Raw genomic sequence first — 27,220 nt, forward strand, 5'->3', positions numbered from 1 at the left:
CATGACACGTCTGCTTAGCTGACAGATTTCCCCCCATACTCACGATTGTTGGGAGCAGATTTGCTGAAAAATTACTTACGATTAGGGAGCAAAATTCTGCTGCTATGGTAGCTACCTAGGCTGTTCCAGCCGAGTGAGCAGGGAGCATCACGGCGCGGGTCACCACATGTAGGAGTAATGAAGAGCTTTCATCGCAGGCAGGAGGAGGGAAGGCAAAGAGGGCAAAGAGGGTTTGACCTCCCGAGCCTCTTCCTTTTATTGTACATTCATACAAAGGCAGATGATGTGTCATTACATGATTGGCTACTTTCCCATAGCAACAGAAGAGTCATTACACCATTGGCTTTGGCTCAGGGGGTGTGCACGGATCATATCATTGGCTGCTGAAATCTATACCTCCTGGCTTTGTCCTGCCTCTGACTAGGGAACACCCAGCCCTTCTTTCAGGCTAACAGGATTAATTATAAGCCAGAGAAATACATGAAGTCAGGTATCCTCTCCTAGGCAGAGACTTAAGCACAAGTGATGCTTTTATTCAGGCAAATGTCAGGGAGAAGGGAAGTTAGTGTTTAACCCTGATGAAATGGCTTGCTGGCAAGCGCATATTTCCCACAGCTAGGACATCTCTGATTTCTCATAATGTCCTGGGATGTATGTTATTCAGCACCAATGATGACCACATTACATTTTCCTACCTATTCCCATATATATTCTTCTGTAAAAGGAGTTGTATCTAGCCTTCTATGGTCTATGGTCTTGTCAACCAGCAATGGTCCTTCTCCTGGGTCTTCTTTTGTGAACACTGAACTAAATTTAATATTTCCACCATTTCCTTGTCTGACTCGGCACATTGCTCCTCGTCACCTTTCAATTTCACTATACCAACTTGGACATTCCATCTTTCTCTTATATTTTATTTATTTATTTATTTAAAATTTTATATACCGGCATTCATGTTGCAAACACATCATGCCGGTTTACATATAACAGGGGTGTACAGTAAACAATTCAATAACCTATTTGTGTAGAAGGAAGCAGTTACAAATAACAAGGTAATAGAACTGGGAGGAGAGAAGAAAAGAAAGAGAATAACATTAGGTATAGGTATTTACATTAGTAATAACATTTTTACATGTGGAAGTGGTAGAATCTGGCTGAATAGAATTATGAAAAATGTTTGTTTTTTCACCATTCTTTATCTCTTCAGCAATCCTTTTTTCTACTTGACCTTTGCTTATTAGCATGCCCATACAAGTTGAGCCATCCAGGGCCATCCATATTGATGTATAATCAAATCCATGGTTTCCAGAATCCCTGCTGTTTGCCTATCCTGAAGTCATGACTCCATTGATTGATTCATAATTCTTGTCTTTCCCTGTCTCTTTCCTTCCCAGTTTCAACAACCTTGTTATATTGTAACTTTTTACTTCCTCGACACTGGTTAAAAGAAAGTTATTGCACCCCTTGTTATATGTAAACCGGCATGATATGATTGTATCATGAATGCCGGTATAGAAAAGCTTTAAATAAATAAATAAATAAATAAATTGAAGAACCTTTCTCTGATGAGTGTGGGTACCACTATCTTGCAAACCAGAATGATGAAAAAGGTCTCTGCAAGAATCTTAGTTGAGTCTAAAATTAATTTTGGCTCGGTGGCAGTATTAAAGGTATTGAACAAGTGTGATAGTGCATCCACTCTGGTCTTCTCAGGAGGACAGAAGACTATGTGAAAGTTAAATCTATTGAAAAATAACAAGCATCAAGCCTATTGTGGCTTGAACCTCTTGGATTCTTGGAAATAAATATGTGATCCATCATAACAGCAAAGAGATGTTTGGCTCCTTGCAAGAGATGTTGCTATTCTTTGAAGGTAAGATGCAGCTGTTTGGGATAAAACCACCCCTGTCTCAATGGAGGAGGTGTCCACCTCAAATAAGATAGTTGGTCTGGGTTGGGATGCTAGAGGACTTACGGGGACTTGAAAGCCTCTTTAAGTCAAAGTCTCAAATGGTGTCTTTAGGCCAATATTTCAGGGTGGCCCTTTTGTGTGTAATAGCTGATGGCAGCACCGTGAGCAATGAATGAGGAATAAATAGGTGGTAATAGTTCATGAATTCTAAGAAGCATTATAAGGCCTTGAGTCCATTGGCGGGGCCATTCTCTGATGTCAAATAGTTTGGTAGGGTTCATCTTCAGACCTTGAGCAGAGGTAATATAACCCAAAAAGGATAGTTCAGACAATGAAAGGAGTATTTCTCCAGCTTAGCATATAGTCTTTTTTAATGGAGTTATTGGAGAACCATTCTCACTTGGGAATTATGTTGTGCGAGACTCCAGGAAAAGATTAGAATATTGTTCAGGTATATCAGAATGAATTTTTGCAAGAGGACTCTGAAAATATAATTTATGAAGTTTTGAAATATGGCAGGAGTGTTGACTAATCCAAAGGGCATAAAGAGATATTTGTTCTGTCCATCACATGTATTAAATGCAATTTTCCATTCAATCCCATATCTGATTATGATGAGACTGTAGGATCCTTGAAGATCCAGTTTAATATAAATCTTGGCATCCTGGAAACAATCAAAAAGTTCAGAAATAAGGGGTAATAGATATTTGTTATTAACAGTGATAGAATTTAGGCTGCTTTAGTCAATGCAGGGCCTCAAAGATCCAGCCTTCTTGGCGGCAAAGAAAAAAATGTTCCTGCAGGTGACAAAAAGGGATGGTTAAAACCCCAATCCTTGTTTTCTTTAATGTACTCAGTCATTGCCTAGGTCTCTGGCACAGACAGAGGGTTAATCTATTAAAGGCTGTACATTTTCTGGCTGGAGGTCAATAAGGCAGTCATACAGTTGATGAGGGGCAGGATGTTGGCTTGATTTTTTCTGAATATACTGTGAAAGGCCACAAGGCCCAAGGGAGACCAGGTTGCATTGCGGGTTCTAAGACAGCATTGACAGTAGAAGGTAGGGGTGTGCATTTGTCGGCCCCGTCGGCCCCTGTGACATAGTGAGGGCAAAGGCGATCGGCACCATTTTGAATACTGGCATCTGATGGCTGGAGTGCAAGAGGTCACTCCCGGACCCCAGCTGGACTTTTGGCAAGTCTTGTGGGGGTCAGGAGGGTCCCCCAAGACTTGCCAGAAGTCCCTGGTGGTTCAGTGGGGGTCCGGGAGCGATCTCCTGCACTCGGGCCGTTGGCTGCCAGTAATCAAAATGGCGCCGATAGCCTTTGCCCTTACTATGTCACAGGGGCTACAGGTGCCATTGGTCAGCCCCATCACATGGTAGGAGCACAATATGATGCCAATGGCCATGTGACAGGGGCTGACCAATGGCACCGGTAGCCCCTGTGATATAGTACGTCAAAGGCTATTGACGCCATTTTAAAATCCAGGAATACAGTGGGCTCTGGTAGAATTAGACCTGTGATGAGGAGACACACAATGTACCAAATGCAAAAAGAACAAAAAGCCTTCTCTATATTAAAAACTGAAGAAGTTCTTGAGAAAAACATTGAAGTGTTACCAGAAAAGAGAAAACAAACACAATGCATGCAGAATTTCAAGATCCATAAACAAAAGAAAAATCTAATTGAGATGGATAACTCTGTCAACAGTGGCACAACTGCAAAAGGAAAGAGTGAAGTGAATAACAAATCTCAAATAAAATCTCATAAGGAGTCCAGGAAAAGCAATAACCTTAAAGAGAGTACCTGGAAGGCTATGACCACAAATGCTCATAGTTTGGGAAATAAAATCCCAGATCTGCAGGCCCTAATGACGGAGGCAGAATTGGACATTGTTGCTATCACAGAGACATGGTTCACAGAATCTCATGATTGGGATACAACAATACCAGGCTATAACTTGTTAAGGAAGGACAGAGAGGATAGAAAAGGGGGAGGTGTGGCTCTTTATGTCAGAAACAACATCCAAGCATCTGAGCTGCAAGGAAGTTGGGGCAAGGAAGAAGCACTATGGGTCGACCTAAAAAAAGATGACGGAGCATCCATTTATATTGGAGTGGTTTACAGGCCTCCAAACAAAAAGGAAGAGCTGGACAGAGATCTGGTTGAAGACATCCATAAGATAGGTAAGAAGGGAGAAGTGGTGATCGTGGGTGACTTTAATATGCCAGATGTAGACTGGAAAATCCCATCTGCAGAAACTAAAAATAGTAGAGCGATAGTGGATGCCATGCAAGTATCTTTGTTCAAACAAATGGTGTTGGAACCCACGAGAGAAGGAGCTATACTCGACTTAGTGCTCACTAATGCAGATAATGTCTCAGATGTCCAGGTGGGCGCCCACCTCAGCACCAGTGATCATCAAACGGTATGGTTTAATATCACTAAAAGAATAGGGAAAAGAACCACAAAGACCCGAGTTTTACAGTTCAAAAACACGGACTTTGAGGAAATGGGGAAGTACCTGGAGGAAGAACTAAAAGGATGGGAGAACGAGAGAGATGTGGAGCAGCAGTGGACCAATCTAAAATGTGCAATCACCAAGGCAACTACTCTATATGTTAGAAATGTAATGAAAAGCAAAAGAAAATTGAAACCTATCTGGTTCTCAAAGGAGGTGGCTGACAAAATTAAAGCTAAAAGAACAGCATTCAAGAAATATAAAAGATCCCAAAGGGAGGAACACAAAGAAGAATATTTGATTCGAGGGAGACAAAGAAATTAATCAAGTTGGCAAAAAGTCAAGCGGAAGAGAGGATTGCCAAGGAGATAAAAAATGGTGACAAAACATTTTTCAGATACATCAGCGAAAAGAGAAAGGTCCAAAGTGGTATAGTGAAATTGAAAGGTGGTAATGATCAATGTGTGGAGAGAGACGAAGAAATGGCAGAAATATTAAACGAATACTTCAGCTCTGTGTTCACTAAAGAAGACCCTGGAGAAGGACCATCTCTACAGAACAAGAAACTGGAGGGAAGTGGAATAGATGAAAATCCTTTTACAGTAGAAAATGTGTGGGAAGAGCTAAAGAACCTGAAAGTGGACAAAGCCACGGGGCCTGATGGGATTCATCCAAGGATATTGAGGGAGCTCAGAGATGTTCTGGCGGGTCCGCTGTGTGACCTGTTCAATAGATCCCTAGAAACGGGAGTGGTGCCGAGTGATTGGAGAAGAGCGGTGGTGGTCCCGCTTCACAAGAGTGGGAACAGGGAGGAGGCTGGCAACTACAGACCGGTTAGCCTCACTTCGGTGGTGGGAAAAGTAATGGAGTCACTGCTGAAAGAGAGAATAGTGAACTATCTACAGTCCGGAGAATTGATGGACCAGAGGCAACATGGATTCACCAGGGGAAGATCCTGTCAGACAAATCTGATTGACTTTTTTGACTGGGTAACCAAGGAATTGGATCAAGGAAGAGCACTCGATATCATATACTTGGATTTCAGCAAAGCTTTTGATACGGTTCCGCACAGGAGACTGGTAAATAAAACGAGAAGCTTGGGAGTGAGTGCTGAGGTGGTGACCTGGATTGCAAATTGGTTGACGGACAGAAGACAATGTGTGATGGTAAATGGAACCTTCTCTGAAGAGAGAGCAGTTTTAAGTGGTGTACCGCAAGGATCGGTGTTGGGACCGGTCCTGTTCAATATCTTTGTGAGCGACATTGCGGACGGGATAGAAGGTAAGGTTTGTCTTTTTGCGGATGACACTAAGATCTGCAACAGAGTGGACACGACGGAAGGAGTGGAGAGAATGAGACAGGATCTAAGGAAACTGGAAGAGTGGTCAAAGATATGGCAGCTGAGATTCAATGCCAAGAAGTGCAAAGTCATGCATATGGGGAGTGGAAATCCGAATGAACTGTATTCGATGGGGGGGTGGGGGGGAAGGCTGATGTGCACGGAGCAGGAGAGGGACCTTGGGGTGATAGTGTCTAATGATATGAAGTCTGCGAAACAATACGACAAGGCGATAGCAAAAGCCAGAAGAATGCTGGGCTGCATAGAGAGAGGAATATCGAGTAAGAAAAGGGAAGTGATTATTCCCTTGTACAGGTCCTTGGTGAGGCCTCACCTGGAGTACTGTGTTCAGTTCTGGAGACCGTATCTACAAAAAGACAAAGACAAGATGGAAGCGGTACAGAGAAGGGCGACCAGGAAGGTGGAGGATCTTCATCGGATGACGTACGAGGAGAGATTGAAGAATCTAAATATGTACACCCTGGAGGAAAGGAGGAGCAGAGGTGATATGATACAGACTTTCAGATACTTGAAAGGTTTTAATAATCCAAAGGCAACGACAAACCTTTACCATAAGAAAAAAATCAGCAGAACCAGGGGTCATGATTTGAAGCTCCAGGGAGGAAGATTCAGAACCAATGTCAGGAAGTATTTCTTCACGGAGAGGGTGGTGGATGCCTGGAATGCCCTTCCGGAGGAAGTGGTGAAGACCAGAACTGTGAAGGACTTCAAAGGGGCGTGGGATAAACACTGTGGATCCATAAAGTCAAGAGGCCGCCAATGAAGAGTGGGTGACTCGCCAGAATGATGGCTACTGCCTGGATACAATACCCTTATTCAATAAATATACACATGGTTACTGTGACTCCAACATCGCTCTAAGCTTCAACAGCAAGAGGAAATGTGGAAAAAGATTTGCACTCACAAAGACAGGAGTAGCTGGCTTGTTACGGCGGTTACTACCCCAAACCAAATGTGCCTGATACTTCACTTTCGATGCATATCCAGCATAGCTCTCTGCTTCAACGGCAGGGGAGAAGAAAAACTGATACTTCACGCATATCCAGCATAGCTCTCTGCTTCAAAGGCAGGGGAGAAGAAAAACAACCAATAAGGGCTGTATAACATAGTCTGGGTAAAAACAAATAAGCATGGGTGTAGCTTGCTTATTGCGGCGGTTACTACCCCTACTACTCCTAACTAATCAAGCTAGATATTTCACTTGGATGCAGCTCCATCACTGCTCTCTACATTAATGGTGGGGGTGGAAGGGAAATAGAACCAAGAGCTAAGAGAAACAGATAAGTATGAGAGAAAAAATGTGTGAAGCTTGCTGGGCAGACTGGATGGGCCGTTTGGTCTTCTTCTGCCGTCATTTCTATGTTTCTGTGTTTCATTTCTATTTTGAAACCGGCAACGAGGGTGTGAGTGCAGGGGATGGCTACCAGACCCCCCGCTGGACCACCAGGAAGTTTTGGTAAGTCTTGGGGGGGTCAGGAGGGTGGGGGGGGTTGTAGTTAATTTAATTTTAGTGGGGAAAGAAATAGGAATTAACGGATAAACGTATCGGGGGGCCCCCTTGCCGAATGCAATGTATCTGCCCCCTGACGAATCCGAATCCCAAATGCAATGTATGGCATCCCTCTGCACATCCCTAGTAGAAGGGGTGACTTTATTGATGCAATGCTTTAGGCAGTATGGGTTCCACAATTTGATGTCCCCTGTAGACCTGTCCACAGTAGGACCATGTCACTAGAGCCAGAGTAAACCCAGGACTAGGGGGTTGACAGAGCACCATAGGAAGAAAAATGAGATTCATTCGTGGTATAGGAAACCAACCCTGATGGTCAGAATCTCGTCAATGAAGTTGGCCGCTACACTAGATTCGGTCAGAAGCTTTTGGATATCAGTATGGAGGTAGACCAGAATGGTTATCCACAAAAGGGGATCATTATTTGAGGGACCTAGAGATGCCTCCCCAGCCATACCTAGGCAATGGATGTTTTACGGCCTTAGAGAGCAAATACTGATATGATGTCCAGAAGCAGTACAATAGAGACAAAGGTTTTGAAGCCATTGTCAATGTCTCTTATCCTCCATCAGGTAGGAATGGCCCATTTGCATGGGTTTATTCTGAGAAGCCGAAGGATTAACATTTTTGATTGGAGTCACTATCAGAAGCTGAAGCCTAGATGTCAACCATGGTGCCACATGGGCTTGGCCTCGCTCTTGAGATCTCTCCTGGAAGCAAATGTCAATTTGGTTACATATGGTAATCAACACATCCAGATACATAAGACTCTCTTAATCAGAAAGTTCATCCTTGATTTGTGTGGCTAAGCCTTGCCAAAACAAGGGTGTCAGGCTTTCATCGCTCCAGCGAAGTTCCGCTGCCAGGTTCAGGAACTGAATAGCATACTGGCCCATAGTCTGTGAGCCCTGGCAGAGATGAAGAAGGACAATAGCAGCAGAGGAGCAGCCTAGTTCCTCAAACATTCTCTCAAAAAGTGCCATGAAATCAGTCAAATTGTTAAGCAAGGAGTTATTGCATTCCTAAAGCAGGAAAGCCCAAGCCAAGGCAAGACCAATAAGGAGTGAGATATTATAGGCCGCTTTAGCCTGGTCTGAAGGAAAACTGGCAGCAAGCAATTCAAAAACTATCTAGCATTCAAGAATCCCCTACAGGAGCTTGGATTCCGGTCATAGCTGGGAGGAGGTGCATGGTGAATACCTGCTGTTTTAAAAAGAAGTTGTGGCACTGGAGGAGCTGCAATTGGAACTGGAGGCTAAACAGATGAATTCTGTGATGGAAGGGCATCCATGTGCTGAGATAACGTTTGCACTGAAGTGGTAACTGCTGGACTTGCAAGGCCAAAAATTGCAAAACCTGAAGTGCCAGTAAGTCAGTGGAGTTCATGACCTTCACGATCTGTCACACTAGGGGGTAGTGATCCCCTGTGCCACTGTTAAGATGTTTTTTTTTTATCTTTTCCTGCTACCTTTTCTTCTTCTTCCCCCCTTCATGATGTCTCAGGATGTTTATGCCACTCTTTTTACCCTTTTACCCCTTTCGTGCTACTTTGGAGACTCATGCCTCTGGTTTTTGTAGCCTTTGGTGCTCTTGACAAGCATGATGCTGCTCTGCTCCTCTGGTGGTTCCTTGGAGAGCTACTGCCACTACTCGTAGACTTTTGCCCCTCTACAGATTCTTACACTATAAACATCATTCTTGGTGCCTAACTGACATTGAGCTCAAAGTAGGCTGCATTGCTTCCCCCTTTGCCTTTAATGGGAAATGAAAAACATGTATTTTTATTTATTTATACTTTTTTATACTGACCTTCATGAAAAATATCATATCAGATCGATTTACAATGAACAGTGTGACAAGAAACATTAACCTTAACAAAAAACAAGTTGCAAGAAAGTTACAATAAAACAGGGGTACTGGGGTGGGGAGAAGAAAACGCTAGCAGCGGAAGAAGTAACTCAGTAACAATAATGGTGCTGTCATAGTGACTTTGCTGAAGATTGTCTAGTTACCAGTCTAATATCCATGACCTATTCTTTAACCAAGCTGGAGTTGGTTTAGTTACAGGAAGGCTTGACGAAATAGCCAGGTCTTGAGCTTTTTCTTGAATGTCCGCAAACAAGGTTCCTGTCTGAGCTCCAGGGGAATGGCATTCCATATGCTAGGTCTCGCTGTCGAGAAGGCCCGTTCTCTAGTGGATGTTAGCTGGGTGGATTTAGTGGGGACGGCGTGTAGGAATCCTTTGTATACTTCCCTGATAGGTCTGGAGGATGTGTGGAGCCTGAGTGGGAGTTGCAAGTCTCTCAACCTAGCTTGATGGACTACATCAAGCTAGGTTGAAAGACCCTTGCCCAAATCTCATCTTTGAGTGAGTTTCCTCACTCCGACGGTCAGCAAATCTTCACAAGAGACCACTGTTCTGTTCGTACGTCTCATGTAGAATGTGAAAGTGGCCCCTAACCCCCTACACTCTTACCTAATCCCCACCTCGAGTTACTAGGTGGGCCTATCCTAGGGATACAAATACCTATCTATGGGCCATGCTATTATGGCCAGTCTCTCTCTCTCTCTCTCTCTCTCTCTCTCTCTCTCTCTCTCTCTCTCTCTCTCTCTCTCTCTCTCTCTCCTCTCTCTCTCTCTCTCTCCCTCCCTCCCTCCCTCCCTCCCTCCCTCCCCTTGGAGCATTGAAAAACAGGTCCCCCAGTGGTTGCATGCAGAAAATACATCAGGTTTGGCACTTATCACAGAATATGAAATGGTATCACAATGTGCACTAACATAGCTCTTTGCACAGGTAAGTATCACAAAATGCAATAAATACTACATTAGCATAAACCACACCCCTTTTGCTATCACATGCAGCACTTACCGCATTTTGATAAATCTAGGCCTAAGTTTGATTTCTTAAGAAGTGGTTTGAGGGTGGCGAGTTTAAGCTCCTCTGGGAAAATTCCTTGTGATAAAGAGCAATTAATTATATCAGCCAAACATTTGGTTATGGTGTCTGGTATTAATAGGAGCAGTTTGGTCGGGATTTGGTCGGAAGGATGGGTATTGGGTTTCATTTTTTTTAGAATGGTTTCTATTTCTGTGGCAGAAGTGGGTTCAAAAGATTCAAATGATGTTCCCATATATGAGAGGGAGGAAAAGGGAATGGTAGGAGTGGTAGAGCTGGAGGGGAGGCGTGTTAGGAGATTGGAAATTTTGCTCTGGAAGAAAGTTGCCAGTTCATTGGCTTTAGTTTGTGCTTGGTCATCCGGTATGGTTGGCGTGGAGGTTTTAGTGAGTTCAGTTACATATGAGAAAAAAGCCTTGGCATCAAATACGAGGTCATGAATTCTAAGAGCGTAGAAATCTTTTTTTGTTCGTAGAGTTGAGTTCCTGTAGGAATGGAGGGTGGATTTGTAGATCGCGAGTGTACTAGGGCAAGGGGTCTTGCGCTATTTGCTTTCTTTTTGTCTAAGGTCTTACTTCATTTTCTGGAGTTCTTTAGAGAACCAGGGTTGTTTGTTTTTTAATGCCGGGTTGATTGTTTTGGTTGAAAGAGGGCATAGTTTGTTTGCTACCAGTTCAGTAATGCTATGCCATGAGAGTAAGGTTTGAGACATCCAGTTTTGTGAGTTCTTTGGCCAGTTGCTCGCTTAATTCCACTGAAGAGCATGATCTTATGTATTGGAAAGTGGATTGAGGTTGGTGCGGTGAAGGATTTTCTTTCATCTTGAGGATGGTAGAGATCAGGGCATGGTCAGACCAGGGGATGGGAACACATTTGGGAGGAATGGTATGAGTGAATCTGGAATTGATGAAGATAAGATCCAGAGTATGCCCAGCTTTATGTGTGGGTTTCTTGACAATTCGCTTGAAGCCCATTGCCGTGAGAGAGGTGAGAAATGCATCACAGTTGGATGAGCGAGGTGTGTCGACGTGTAGGTTGAAGTCCCCTAAGATCATAGCTGGAGAATCCAAGTTTAAGTATTTAGCTATAGTTTCTATCACTGGAGAGGTGTCTGAATCTAGGACTCCAGGTGGAGCATATATGAGTAGGATTTGAAGAGAGTTCGATTTAAAATAGCCCATTTCTAGCTTAGAAGTGACCTTGATTGGTTGTAGGGTTATTCTCAGCTCTTTTTTTTTTTTAATTTCTTTGACTCTAATGAAACAAAATGGATGTTTTTGTCTCTAATGAAAATGGATGTTTTTGACTCTAATGAAACAAAATGGATGTGACCTATGAAATGAAACAAAAATATTATCTCTGCACATGCCTAATAGCTATATCAAATCACTTCCTCTCCTTTCCATTCCTCTTCTCTTGGGTATAAATATGTTGGTACTTAAGTCTAATGAGGTTTTTGGCATCCCTTCTCCTTACTGTCCCTTTTTGTCTATTTTTATTAAGAGATGCTGCCTTCATCACTGAACACAATACTCCAGGAGAGGTCTGAATAGAAAGAAAAGCAGAACTTCTGCCCTGTGCATACCTATCTGGGAGCACATGAAATCATGGGAACAATGAATTTATCCAAATGCAAACATCAGCTAATCTATAAGTACCCAACCTGGATTAAATGAATGTTACAGAGCATAAATAGGAATATGGCTGATGCACTGTACTTAGATGAAAATGACAAATTACACATTCTATATGCTAAAATTGTTTTTAATTTGATGAAATAAATTTCTTACAACTTCTTTATAGTTCTGTTTAATGAGTACTCATGTTCTCCTTATTTAATTATTAAAAAAAGAATTACCTTATTTATAGATTACTTGTGATTTTCTATAATTCTTATATATTGTATGTGTTAGGAGAAAACTTCACCATTGTGCTCCTATTTTCCATAATAATAAAGAAAGCTGCCCAAATAACCACTAAGGTGTAATTAAAAAAAAAGTGCAGTCGGTTATTAATTCTGATGACCACACCAAGTTAAAGTTCAAGTTATCTAAAATGTTTAGGACTGCTCTTAGGCATGACCAGACTTCCCTAGATAACTTACCCAGATAATGCTGAATATCAGTGTTTTCTGTCAATAAGCAGGGCATTTAGCCATGCATAATGGGTGGCGTCATCCATGACATCACAGAGGCGGAGCTTTCTCTCTAAGCTCGAAGAGCTTTGAAGTGTGCATGAGCGCGACTTCCCATGCTCCTTGAGCCTTCCTCAGTTTTTTTTTTCCGCGACACTGCACGGACATGTAACATCTCTCTCTCTCCTTGTCGCCTCACAACGAAAACTTCAATAAAAAAAAAAAAACCAGCGAAAATATGCCTAAAAGCCCGGGATTTAAATATTGCTCATGTGGGAAGATAATGTTGGTGACCAATGGCCATAACTATTGTTATTTATGCCTCAGTCCCGACCATAACCAGTCCGAATGCAGGAACTGTGGACGGATGTCCACAAGGGCTAGAAGACAGAGGGCAGAAAAAATGAAGAGGCTGAGGCAATCTTATGTACCCTCTCCAACGAATGAAGTCCTCTCCGGATAAGCCGAAACCCCGGTCTGAGGCATCTCGACGCGCACACTCTGCATCGAAGGGTCGTGCGCCGCAGACTGCGTCATCGACCAAGCAGTCTGCATCGATTGTCATGTCGATTATGACGCATACATCACAACCTGCATCGAATCATCCTCATACGATGCATGCATCGACTCATTTGGCAGCGTCAAAGAAATCGAAGCATACTGACACAGGTACAAGATCTACGACGCATCACTACGCACTTCAAAATCCAATGACACATCACGATGCAAATCTGAAGGTTCCCACTCAGGCAGCTCACAAACAAACCAAGACTCCTTTGGAGACTCCCAGACTGCCTGAAACACCTAAAAAATCACTCTCCAAGACAAAACATGTCGCACAACGAGCAGCATCTTTAGCAAGCCCGGCTGGGCAACTCTCTCCTTCTTTGGCATTCTCAGATATTATCATTGATGAACCACCTGGGGATTGGAACTCATCACTGGATGTGCTTTCTCACCCTCCACATCCTAGAAAAAGACCTTCATCCCCATTGCCAAAGACACCAATCAAACGTCTCAAAAAATCAACAAGACAACCTTCCCATCCTTCCCAGCCAACGGCTGAAGAAACAATGTCTCATATAACTTCCCTAATTCACAGTTTATTCCAGAGTTTACCTCCGGACCCCACTATTCTTCCACAGTATCCTCAAGCTCCTGCATCACCTAATTCTCCTACTTCACCAAAGAATCTACCGTCTCCGACACACACTAATTCTCTGGTGTCTTCCACTCACACTATTTCTCCAGTTTTCTCACCTCCAATGTCTCCTGGAAGTTCAACTGGTATCCCTTCAGACCCTCCACAGGACCTACCTCAGCCAACGTCACCACCTGAGGATCTGACTTATGCTAAATTCTTGGAAAAGATGGGTTTAGCTCTTAACATAGAGACATGTAAACTCCAAGACCCACAAACAGAAGTCATGGGAATTCTACAGATATTTGATGTCCCATCTGAGCCCACTGCTCTACCTCCCCATCAGATTTTGGAGGGCCTGATGGATAAGGCGTGGGATACCCCACTCCTTCTTACCCCAGTATCAAAGAATTTGGACTTGAAATACAGAATGCAGAAAACATCTTACTACTCTAATGTTCAAGTCCCTCACAATTCCATTGTAGTTGAATCAGCGCTGAAGAAAGCCAAAAAGAACAGGCTTTACTCCAATACTCCACCGGGGAAAGATAAATTGCTGGATGATTTTGCAAAGAAAATCTATCTAAACTCAATGCTGAATTCCAGGATTAATCATCACCAATTTTACATCATCCAATATCTATTTAACTGTACACAAAAATTACAACCTTTACTTCACACCTCACAAGGAGACTTTTTCTTGCTCAACCCTTCTTAGATTTATAGGAAGGTCTAAGACATCTGTTGCGCACTTCGTATGAGGCCTTTGATACTTCGGCACGTTCATCTGCACCCGCAGTATCAGCTAGATGCATTGCATGGCAGCGAGCCAGCAGTATTCGGGATGATGTTCATGGCTGTATGGATAATCTACCCTGTAGACCAGACAACCTATTTGGTGAAAAATTCCAGGAGACTGTTTCCTTAATTAAGGAACAAAATATAGCAGTACAGTCATTAACAGCTCCTTTGGCACCCCATCTTTGTCCAGATGCTTTGTTCCCCAATACAAGAGAGGTTACTATTACCGCAGGCCATTCAGATACTTTCAGCCCTATCAATCATCCTACAAACCACATCCTTTCCAACAACAACAGTCCCAATCTCAGATGCAGGGACAAAGACCACGCCAAAGAGCCCAGAGGCCACAGAAAGCTCAAACTACTCAACAACAACCTAAACAATATTTTTAAGTTCACCTGCTACAACAAAAGTTTTTCTAGGAGGAATGCTGTGTCTGTTCCATTCCGAATGGTCCCATATAACCACGGACCAGTGGGTCTTGAGCATTATAGCACAAGGATATCATCTACATTTCAACTCAATCCCACTACTCCCTCACACCATTCGTCCCAAAGCTCTTTTGGTTCAAGTTCCATCTCTCCTGAAGGAAATTTCACTCCTCCTTCAGCATAAGGCTATCCAGCTGGTACCTTCCAATCAAATGGAGCAGGGGTTTTATTCCCAATATTTCCTCATTCCCAAGAAATCAGGAGGACTTCGCCCTATTTTAGATCTTCGAGAACTTAACAAATATCTTGCCAAAGAAAAATTCAAAATGACCTCTTTCAAAACGATTCTCCCCTTTCTTCAACCGAATGACTGGATGTACTCACTCGATCTAAAAAATGCTTATACTCACATCCCAATTCACAACTGTTGCTGGTGATTTTCAGGTTGCAAATCAACACTACCAGTACAAAGTGCTTCCCTTTGGTCTCTCCTCAGCTCCAGGAGTCTTCACAAAATGCCTTGCTGTTGTTGTGGCACACTTACGCAAACAGGGCATAAACATTTTTCCTTACTTAGACGACTGGTTGATCGTATCGCATGACCCCCAGTTGCTACGAAATCACATAGAAAACACATTCCACAGTCTTCAAAACCTGGGTTGGATTATAAACTATGAAAAGTCTCAACTTCATCCCACCCAAAACATTCTTTCATAGGAGCAATCATCCACACCACGCTTTCCAGGGCCTTTCTACCTCCAGAAAGAATCCACACCTTACGCTCGCTGGCTCAAGCTCTTCTATGTCGGAAGACTGTTCCAGCTCGACACATTATGGTACTGTTACGTCATATGGCCGCAGCGATACATGTCATCCAAAACACTCAAATCCATATCCAGCTGCTCCAATGGGGCTTAAATTCTCAATGGAACCAACTCATACAACCAATGTCTCACAAGGTACAGGTTACCTGCTCCATGAAGAAAGATATCCGATGGTGGCTTCAGCCATCCATCATGGAGGAAGTTATTCCATTTCACAACTCCCTTATCATCTAGTTCTCACCACAGATGCTTCAACAAAAGGGTGGGGCGCGTATCTCCTCCACCTACAAAATTAAGTCTTTGGTCCAGGGATGAACAAAATCTTAAAATACATTTGTTGGAGCTCAGAGCAATAAAGAATTCCCTACGGGTGTTCCACACATGGATTCAGGGGAAATCTCTGATGATTCATACCGACCATAAAGTAGCGATGTTTTATATAAACAAACAAGGAGGATCAGGTTCCTGGATCCTTTGCAAGGAACCGGTTCAAATATGGGACTGGGCAGAACGCAGCAATATCTTCCTTCAAGCGTCCTACCTGCCAGGCCTAGCGAATACCAAAGCAGACAAGCTCAGCAGAGTTTTCCATCCTCACAAGTAGTCACTCAGTCAATCCAAAGCAAACAAAATCTTCACATTCTGGGGAACTCCAGACATAGACCTCTTTGCAACAGAACACAACTGGAAGGTAGACAAATTTTGCTCTCTACTTCCCAGCAAATACATGATTTCACAAGATGTGTTCCTGATTCCTTGGAACAAGGGTCTTCTATATGCCTTTCCTCCAATTCCGCTAATCTCCCGCATGATCCAGAAATGTATAGCAGACACAGCAGATTTGATCCTCATAGAACTTGTGTGGCCAAGAAAATCATGATATGCTTATCTTCTCCGTCTCTCAGTTCACCCTCCAATTCTCCTGCCAAAGAAAACAACTCTACTTTCACAAGCTACAGGGACCTTGATTCACCCGATGCAAGCCTCCCTCCACTTAACAGCATGGAGGTTGAATGGCACATACTAAGTTCCTTAGATCTCTCATCCAACATTACAGATGTTCTCATTGCAGCAAAGAAACCTTCCACCAGACGTAACTATGCCTTCAAATGGAAACGTTACTCTGCATGGTGAATACACCGCAAACTTGACCCCTTCTCTTGTCCACCAGAATCATTCCTAACTTATTTACATTCTTTATCCCTTTCCGGTCTGGCAGTCACATCTATTAGAGTTCAGCTCAGTGCTATTGCTGCTTATCATCTCTTAGAACAGGATCATTCCATCTCTTTCCATCCTCTGATTTCAAAATTTATGAAGGGATTAATACGTTTACACCCACCTCTTAAGAAGCCAATAGTACCATGAGATGTCAACTTAGTCCTCGATACATTAATGCATCCACCCTTCGAACCCATGTTGTCTTCTTCCCTTAAATTTCTGACCTGGAAGGTACTTTTCCACATAGCTATAACTTCTGTGAGGAGGGTAAGTGAACTTCAAGCACTTGTAATCAATTTACCATATCTCCAATTTCATCATGATAAGGTAGTTTTGCAAACTCATCCTTCCTTTCTACCAAAAGTGGTTTCTGCTTTTCACTTGAATGAAACGATATTCCTACAGGTCTTCTGCCTGAAACCACATGCTGATGACTGCCAAAAACTCCTTCATACCCTAGACAGTTAACGAGCCTTAGCTCACTACAAAAGCACCACTGAAGGCATCAGACACTCATATCAGTTATTTGTTTCCTTCAACCCTAACAATCTAAGTCAACCAGTTTCGAAACGGACTCTTTCTAATTGGCTAACAGCTTGTATACAATACTGCTATTCTTCAAATAACACACCTCTAGTCGGTCCAATGAAGGCCCATCAAATACGGGCCACTGCAGCTTCCATTGCCCATATCCAGGGAGTACCGATTCAAGACATCTGCAAAGCAGCAACCTGGGCTTCAGTTAACACCTTTACTTCTCACTACTATCTCGACTAGCGGTCAGTGGGAGATTCCCCATTGGGTTCGGTGATTCTACGAACCTTTTCTAACTCATTATAACTGTCCATGTATTCTACCAGTTGCAAAAAAAAAAGTTAAATAATAATGTTTGCTGCTAAAACAGTAGTTGTTTACTGTTATGGTTCTTTCTGTTATTTCATTTCTGCAACCTGTACGCTTGGGACTCCCATTATGCATGGCTAAATGCCCTGCTTATCAACGGAAAAAAGCAAGTTTGCTTACCGTAAATGGTGTTTTCCATAGATAGCAGGGAATTTAGCCATGCATTCCCTCCCACCTCCCTGGACAGCCATATGTCTTACAATACCTATACCAGCAATAGCTTGGAAAACAAACTGAAGCAGGCTCGAGGAGCATGGGAAGTCCCGATCATGCACACTTCAAAGCTCTTCGAGCTTAGAGAGAAAGCTCCACCTCCATGATGTCATGGACGACACCACCCATTATGCATGGCTAAACTCCCTGCTATCTATGGAAAACACCGTTTATGGTAAGCAAACTTGCTTTTACCCAGCTAAGTTATCTGGCTAGGTTAGCATCTCCCTGGAATGACCCTGGAACATCTCTGATCTATGTGGGTAAATTATAATCATGTAAAACTTATCCATATAAATCAACAGCAGTTGCATTACAGGAATTGCAAATCCCACTCTTTTTCTGGCTAAGGTCTAAACTTAAAAAAGTTAAAAAAAGTAAAACAAGGAGGAGGTTGTAAGTTGATGATTATACCCACCTGAAGGTGCGGGTGCACCAGATTACATGTATGAAACTTTCAACCAAATTCTAAATATAGTTTCTTTTTGAAATTTCACTAAAAAATGTTTTAACGTTTTCTTATGGTGACAACACAGTGGGTGTTATCCTTAAAATATACACATATATAACAAAAAATATTTTTTTGTAAAAATAATTTTAGATAATATAATACAGTATAATGAGGGAACAATATAGTCCCAGTGTGATTGATTATATCTATAGCTCACTGTTTCAGTGGTGGAGTTAAGTTAAGGTCTAAACTTATCCAGACAGACTATTTAAATATGTAACTCAAGATTCCTAAATTTAAGACTGCAATTAATTATTTTACCAACATGTGAATGCTTGTTAGGTGCCTTGCTCTGAATATCAGTGGTAAGAACCTATTTTTTCCTATCGTGTCTCCACTCCAATAGCATCAACTCTTTGAAATCCAAGGAGGCAATTTTAGAAGCCTAATTTAAAAGATAGGTGCCTACATCATCTGGAAATTAACCCATAATTAACTATTTCACTCCAAATGTGGCTTGATTGCTATTATTTTTCCTTGTATTAAGATAAACCGATACTTGAGAAATCTTCAATTCAGAACATCAGCTGGTGATTTGATAATCTTTGATGATGAGGGGAAATTGCAAATTCAATTTGACATCATAAACTTTCTGATCTTCCGAGAAGGAATTGTCTTGAAAAATCAAGTAGGAACATTTAATCCATTTGCTCCTCTGGGTCAGCAACTCCTTATCAATGTGAGTGCCATTGGATGGAGTCCAAAATTTACCCAGGTAAGAAATATGCATGCATCCACTTTTCAAAAAGGTTCACAAACCAGATTTTTTTTTTAAATCAGTAAAATATTTCCTAGTGCTTCAAAATTGTTCGGTGAAACTTTTCACAAAAAATAAAATATGAACTCTATGAATGAACAAACCACATCAATATGCTTGTAAAAGTAATGGTTTCTACAGTGGTCAAATTCAGAGAAGATACTAAAAATTGGAAAACTCACTAAATCTGTCAGTTTCCAGATTTAGTTAATAACTTACCCAGCAAATGATAAGAAAGTCCCGTACTTCCAAAAACTCAATTCTTTGAAATTAAATTTCCTGTTCATTGGTAGTATATTTTTAATAGAAACATAATAAATGAAGGCATAAAATTATCTTTTTATATCTAAGTTTTAGGGATAATATTAGATGACAGTCATTCAAAAGCACATGCTTCAGAATTATGTATCTCTAAAGGATACTAAGAGAAAAGGAAAAAAGGACATCCCAGTAGAGAGGATGTAATAAATGCCAAAATTTAAGTAAAGTAAAATTTAAGTAAAGTGCAGAAAGATTCAAATGACACCAGCAGCTGTTGTTAATACGAACAAAACACATACTTTGAAATATCTGTATACAAATTCTAGAAGTTTAAAACATAAGATGAGAGAATTAGAGTGTATTGCACTGGATGCAGAGGTCGATATCATTGGCATCTCAGAGACCTGGAGAAAAAAAAATAACCAATGGTACACTCTGATACCATGGACACCAATTATGTTGAAATGACAAGATGGATCAGATTGGTGGAAGGGATACACTGTATATTAAAGAGGTCATTGAGTCAAAACAGGATAACAGTAGAGATGTGAATCGGAATCGGAATCAGTTCGGATTCGGTTCTGATTCACATGTGGGTTTTTTTTTCATCGGGCCCAATCACGGTTTTATCAGCAGCGACCGAGCCGATAAACAAAAAACCCACCCTGACCCTTTAAAACTAATCCCTTAGCTTCCCCCACCCTCCCGACCCCCCAAAATCCTTTTACAGGTACCTGGTGGTCCAGTGGGGGTCCCTGGAGTGATCCCCCGCTCCCGGGCCATCGGCTGCCACTAATCAAAATGGCGCCAATGGCCCTTTGCCCTTACCATGTGACAGGGTATCCGTGCCATTGGCCGGACCCTGTCACATGGTAGGAGCACTGGATGGCCGGCGCCATCTTGTGCTTCTACCATGTGACAGGGGCTGACCAATGGCACTGGTAGCCCCTGTGACATAGTAAGGGCAAAGGCTATCGGCGCCATTTTGATTACTGGTAGCCGATGGTCCGAGTGCAGGAGATCGCTCCCGGACCCCCGCTGGACCACCAGGGGCTTTTGGCAAGTCTTGGGGTACTCTCCTGACCCCCACAACACTTGCCAAAAGTCCAGTGGGGGTCCGGGAGCAAGAGATCACTCAAGGGACCCCACTGGACCACCAGGTACCTGTAAAAAGTTTTTTGGAGGGTCGGGAGGGTGGGGGAAGCTAAGGGATTAGTTTTAAAGGGTCGGGGAGGATTTATGGTCTATTTTTGTGTGCCGTTTTTCCCGCCCTCCCCCAAAACAATAAGAGAAACCCCACGATCAATATCGTGGGGTTTTCCTATCGTTTTGGGGGAGCCCCCGATTTCTGACGATTTTGAAAATATCGTCCGATATTTTCAATCGTCCGAAGCCCGATTCAAATCCCTAGATAACAGTTCTACAGGAAACAAAATGCAATGTTAAATCTTTATGCAGAGAAATTCCAGGTAAAAAGGGGAATAAAATAGTGGTGGGGGTGTGTTACTGTCTTCCTGGCCATAATGAACTTACAGACAATGAAATGCTAAAAGAAATTAGGGAAGCTAATTGTCAGCACAGTATTAATGGCTGATTTCAATTACTCCAGTACTGACTGGGTAAATGTCACATCAGGACATTCTAGAGAGGTAAAGTTCCTAGACAAAATAAATGACTGCTTCATGAAGAAACGGGCACAAGAATCAACAAGAGGGGAAACAATTTTAGAGCTAGTCCTTAGTGGAACACAGGATTTGGTGGAGAGGTAACAGTGTTGGAATAACTTGGGAATAGTGATCACAGCACGATCAAATATGACTTAATAACTGGAGGGAGCCCACAAAATAAATCTATTGTTACAGCATTTAAGTTTAAAAAAGGTGACTATGCAAAAATGAAGAAAATGGTTAGGAAAAAACTGAAACGAGCAATTACAAAGGTTAAGAGTTTAGCTAAGGCATGGATATTGTTTAAAAATACAATTTTGGAATCCCAAATTAGATCTATTCTAAGCATTAGAAAACGTTGAAGGAAGGTTAATGACTACTGGAATGGTTAAAAGATAAGTGGTAGATTTTCAAAGGTTTACGAGTGTAAGATACGTGCGTAACCCCCGAAAAGCTACCCCTGCGTGTGCTGAGCCTATTTTGCATAGGCTCGGCAGTGCGCGCAAGCTCCGGGACGCGTGTATGTCCCGGGGCTTCAAAAAATGGGCGGTCCGGGGAGGGGCCATGGGTGTGGTGGCGGTCTGGGGGCGTGGCCGTGTGCCCCGACACAGTGGCCTGTGTCAGGGCCTGGCACGCCGGCAACGAGTTGGCACGCGCAAGTTATGCCTGTCAGAGGCAGGCATAACTATACGAAACAAGGGCTGGGGGCTGGGGGTGGATTAGATAGGGGAAGGGAGAGAAAGGTGGGGGTACCAAAAAAAGTTCCCTCCAAGGCCGCTCCGATTTCGGAGCGGCCTTGGAGGGAATGGGGAAAGCCATCGGGCCTCCCATAGGGCTCGGAGCGTGCAAGGTGCACAAGTGTGCACCCCCTTGCGTGCGCCAACCCCGGATTTTATAACATTATAAAATTGGGTATACATTTGTGCGCACCGGGTAGCACGTACAAATGTACCCCACGTGCGCAAAATTTAAAATCGGCTCCTAAGGTTAGAGAGGCTACAATATCGAAAAGAATATCTTTCAAAAATGGAAAAACAGGAAGCAGCATAAGCACTGGCAAGTCAGATGGAAAGCACTGATAAAGCAGGCAGAGAGAGAAGTTGAAAAAAATGCTTGCAGTGAAAACAAAAACAGGTACATTTTATTCAGGTACTTTTGAGATAAAAAAAAACCTGCAAGGGAGTCAGTTGATTCATTAGATGATCAAGGGGTAAAAGGGGCACTTAGAGATGTCAAAGCCAGAGGAGAGAGACCAATGCCCACATTTTCAAAACCCAGCATGTAAAAATCGTTAGATACGCGCATGGCCGGGCTGAGCACTCGCCAAGCGCATTGTTAAAACTGCTCGGCCATGCCCATATCTACCGAGAGATGCGGAAGTGCTGGGGTTCACAAAAGGTTCTGGATGGGGTGGGGTCAGAGCAGGGGTCAGCCTGGACAGCACCATTAGATGCTGTTCCAGGGAAGCGCGAGTCAGCAGCTGGCTGGCGCACAGAAGCTACCGTACTTCAGCTCCATAGGAGCAGTAAATAAGTAAGCAAAACAGTTCAGGATAGGATTAGTTTAGGGGTCAAGGAGGAGAGGGGACAAGGGAGGAAGGGTAGGTAGGGGTATAGGAAAGTTCCCTCCCATCCACTCCTTAGATAGAGTAAATTAGGAGGGAACTGGACAAAGGCCCAATTGCATCACTGTGCATACATTACAAAATTCCCCCCTGCCGGTGAGAGTCATGACCCTCCTGCATGTGCACGCACCAATATTAAAATCAGATTGCATGTGCATGCAGGAATCATATTTTATAACATGCGTGTGTATTTTATAATATGGTAGCTGAAGACTGGAGGGTTGAAAATGTAATGCGATTTTTAAAAAGAGTTCAAGGAGTGATCTAGGAAATTACAGACTAGTTAGTCTGATGTCTGTGCCAGGCAAAATGGTAGAAACTATAATAAGAACAAAATTGCTGAACATATAGATAGGCATAGATTAATGAGACAAAACCAACATGGATTTAGCTAAATGAAATCTTGCCTCACAAATTTGATACATTTTTTTGAGGGCAAAAATATACATATGGATAAAGGTGAGCCAGTTGATATAATGCATCTGGATTTCCAAAAAAACATTTGACAAAGTCCCTCATGAGAGAGGAAATTAAAAAATCATTGGATGGGGGCAGTGTGCTGTTGTGGATTCCCAAGTGGTTAAAAGATAGAAAAGAGAGAGCAGGGCTAAATGTTACATTTTCCCAATGGATACAGGTGAATAGTGGAGTATCTCAGGGATCTGTTCTTTGATCACTGCTTTCTATTATATTTATAAATGACATGGAAATGGGAACAAGGGAGGTGATCTAATTTACTGATAAGACAAAATTATTCAAAATAGTTAAAAAGAGGATTGTGAGAAATTGCAATATGACATTGCAAAACTAGGAGATTGGATATGCAAATGGCAAATGAAATTTAACGTGGACAAGTGTAAAGTGATGCACTTAGGGAAGAACAACCCAAATTTTGGCTATGCAATGCAAGGTTCCACATTAGGAATCACCGCTCAGTAAAAGGATAGATATGTCTTCTCTGAAAATACATTGACATCTTCTGCTCAGTGTGCAGCAGTAGCCAAGAAAGCAAACTGAATGCTAGAGATTATTCGGAAAGAAATGGAGAATAAAACAATGCATGCCTCTGTATCGCTCCATGTGGAGACCTCATCTTAAGTATTGTGTCGAGTTCTGGTCACCTCATCTGAAAAAAGATATTGCAGAATTATTAAAGGTAAAGAGAATGGTCACAAAAATGATAAAGAGGATGGAACAACTTTCCTAAGAAGAAAGGCTAAAGAGGTTAGGACTCTTCTGCTTGTAGATGGTTGAGAGGAGATATGCTAGAGGTCTATAAAATAGTGGAATGGAACAAGTAAACATTCATCAGTTGTTTATTCTTTCAAAAAGAAAAAGACTAGGGGTCATAGCAGGGGTTACTAGGTAATACATTTCAAACTATTAAGAGAAAATATTTTTTTTTACTTAACACATAACTGAGCTTTGGAATTTGTTGCCAGAGGATATGGAGAAAATATTAGTGTAGTGTTGGACAAGGTCCTCGAGGGAAAGTCCATTAACCATTACTAAGGTAGAATTGTAGAAATTCACTTCTTATTCTTGGGATAAGCAGCTTGGAATATATCTACCCCTTGGGATCCTGCCAGGTACTTGTGATCTGGATTGTCCACTGTAGGAAACAGGATACAGGGCTTGATGAATGTTTGGTATCACCCAATATGGCAAGTCTTATGTTCATATTAGGTGTTGATGATCAATGCAACTACAGGAGTTTAAGGAATGAAAAATTCCTCTCCACCTGAAAATTAAAGAGAATGGTATTTGTGCACAAAAGTGCACGCCCACTAAATATTGTGCGCATGTGCATGCATATAGTCTATTTTATACCACGCATGCATTTGCACACATAAGTTATAAAATACCCACTGGCGCCAGTATTATAGTTATCCTCTGAGCTTGTACATTTGTACCTCTTCCCTCGACCTAACCCAAATCCTCCCCTGTCCCTTTTACCTGCAATGATGGGGGAGAGGAAGGGGTACAATTTTAATTGAAGCCTTAATTGGGGTAACCAGCTGTATATCTATTGAAGAAACATTGAAAATTCCCATCTAAAAACTTTATTACAACATTCATAACTTGTCCTATTATTCAAAGTTTTTCTCTTGACATTTATATCTCCCAGTCTTGGGAAAAGAATTATATTTACTGAACCTCAATCATCATTTCTTCTCCAGTTACATAAAAAAAACCCGCTTTCCCGTACCTCATCTACCATGCTGTCTTATTTAAAAAAGCTAAACTACATGTAACATCCAAATGAACAGAACCTAAAGGTAAAATTAGGGATGTGCATTTGTTTGAAATGAAGTGAACATATAATAACATTTCCTATTTTATTTCAGATTGTTTTTAACATGAAAAAAAATAAGGAAAATGAATGAAATTTTGTTTTGCTTTGTTTCTTTAAAAAAGTTATCACTGCCACCAAAAGAAAAAGATCCAACCCATTTCTCACCTCCGATCCCCTTCAGTTCCTCTCACTATATTTTAGCTTTTCCATGGTGAAGGGGCAATCCCCAGTCCCCCGCATGACAGGTGGTTTGCATATAAATTGCATTGGAAGACCAAGGCCAAGGCCATTGTTAATTACTTCTGGTGCCATTTTACATGGACAAATTAACCATTACACTGGGGAATAAAGGATGAGGCAATGGGAATCTCTGATGGGAACCAGCAAACACCAACAAAAAATAAAACAAAAAAAAAAATATAGAAAACACAAATATCTGTGCACACCCCTAAGGAAAATTTGATACCTCAGACATCTGATATTAGGAACATAAGAACATAAGAAATTCCATACTGAGTCATACCAAAGGTCCACAAACCCCAGTATCCTGTTTCCAACAGTGGCCAATACAAGTCACAGGTACCTGGCAGGTACCCAAACTTTAAATACATCTCAAACTACAAATGCTTATTAACAGCAGATTAAGGATTTTTCCTCTAGGAACTTATCCAAACATTTTTAATCCCAGTTATACTAACTGCCATAACCACATCCTCTGGCCATGAATTACAGAACTTAACTATATGTGGAGTAAAAAAAAATTTCTTCGATTTGTTTTAAATTTGCTAATTGCTAACTTTACGGAGTGCCCCTAGTTCTTCTATTATCTAAGAGAGAGTAAATAACTAATTTACATTAACTTGTTCAATTCCTTTCATGATGTTATAGATCCCTATCATATCCCCACTCAGTCGCCTCTTCTGCAAACTGAACAGCCCTAACTTCTTTAGCCTTTCCTCATAGGGGAGCCATTCCATGGCCCTTATCATTTTGGTTGCCCTTCTCTGCATTTTCTTCAGTGCAATTATATCTTTTTTGAGATGCGGCGACCAGAATTGCACATAGTGTTCAAGGTACAGTCTCATCATGGAGCGATACAGAGGCATTACGGCATCCATCATTTTATTTGTCATTCCCTTCTTAATAACTACTAATATTCTGTTTGCTTTTTGGATCACAACAGCACACTGGACTGATTATTTCAATGTATTATTCACTATGATGCCAAGATCTCTTTCCTGGATGTTAACTCGTAAGATAGAACCTAAATTGTGTAACTACAGCTGTTGCAATTCCCACTCGTGGAGTTTCCCCGCGAGCAGGTCTCTCACCTTTTGCTGCGCTGCCTTGACGCGGCTGGATGCCACCTACGCTGGAGCTGTCATCAGCCCGGTGTGCTATTGTGATCCAAAAATCAAACAGGATGTTAGTAGTTATTAAGAAGGGAATGGCAAATAAAATGATGGATGTTGTAATGCCTCTTTATCGCTCCATGGAACGAGATCTGTCATCACTCGTGGCAAGGAGCCGTGAGTCAGCCTGCTTCCATTTTCAGTAGCAGAGAGCCACCAGAACCTCGCTGAGGCCCATCCTGCGGCCTGGAGCCACCCCTGAACCATCCTTCACAGCTCAGATGCCGCCAGCTGTCTCTTTCTCTCTGCTCCTGTCTGCCTCTAGGCACGTGGCCGTGCTATTTCATAAGATTAAAAGGGCCCGCAGCCAGATATGCCCCGGGCCCCATCTGATGATGTCATTAAGGGTGTCTTCCTGTTAGCCCTATAAAAGGGTTTCTCCAGCACTCCTGCTTGGCCTTGCATCGGAGTTTCCTGCTTCTAGAAGTCCCGTCTTCCAGCGCTCCATTAGATCTTCGTTCTTTATTGGAGCTCCATGTCCTGTCTTGAATCCTGAGTTTTCTTGGCTTCCTGATGTTCCATGTTTTGATGTTCTGAGGTTTCGTCCCTCCATTGCTTTTTCCAAGTCCAGACTTCCAAATGTTCCATGTCCTGATGTTCCACGTCCTGATATTCCGAGGTTCCGCTCCTCCTTTGCTTGTTCCGAGTCCTGAGTATTGAGTCCTCATCTGAGTCTCCCAAGCGCTCAGAGTTCCTTCAAGTTTCTTGTCCTTCCAGCTTCTTGAGTCCTCCAGATGACATCCTGTTGGGTAAATCTATTTCGTCCAGTTCCTGTTCTCGTCACTGAGACTCGATTCGGCTGGGTTCCCTTCTTGCACTTGTTCCTTCACAGGTTGTGTAGGGCACGCAGTGGGACAGGGTGGTCCGTGACCAGCCCCATGGG

Source organism: Rhinatrema bivittatum, chromosome 16, assembly GCF_901001135.1.
Source record: "Rhinatrema bivittatum chromosome 16, aRhiBiv1.1, whole genome shotgun sequence".
In the NCBI taxonomy this organism is placed as follows: domain Eukaryota; kingdom Metazoa; phylum Chordata; class Amphibia; order Gymnophiona; family Rhinatrematidae; genus Rhinatrema; species Rhinatrema bivittatum.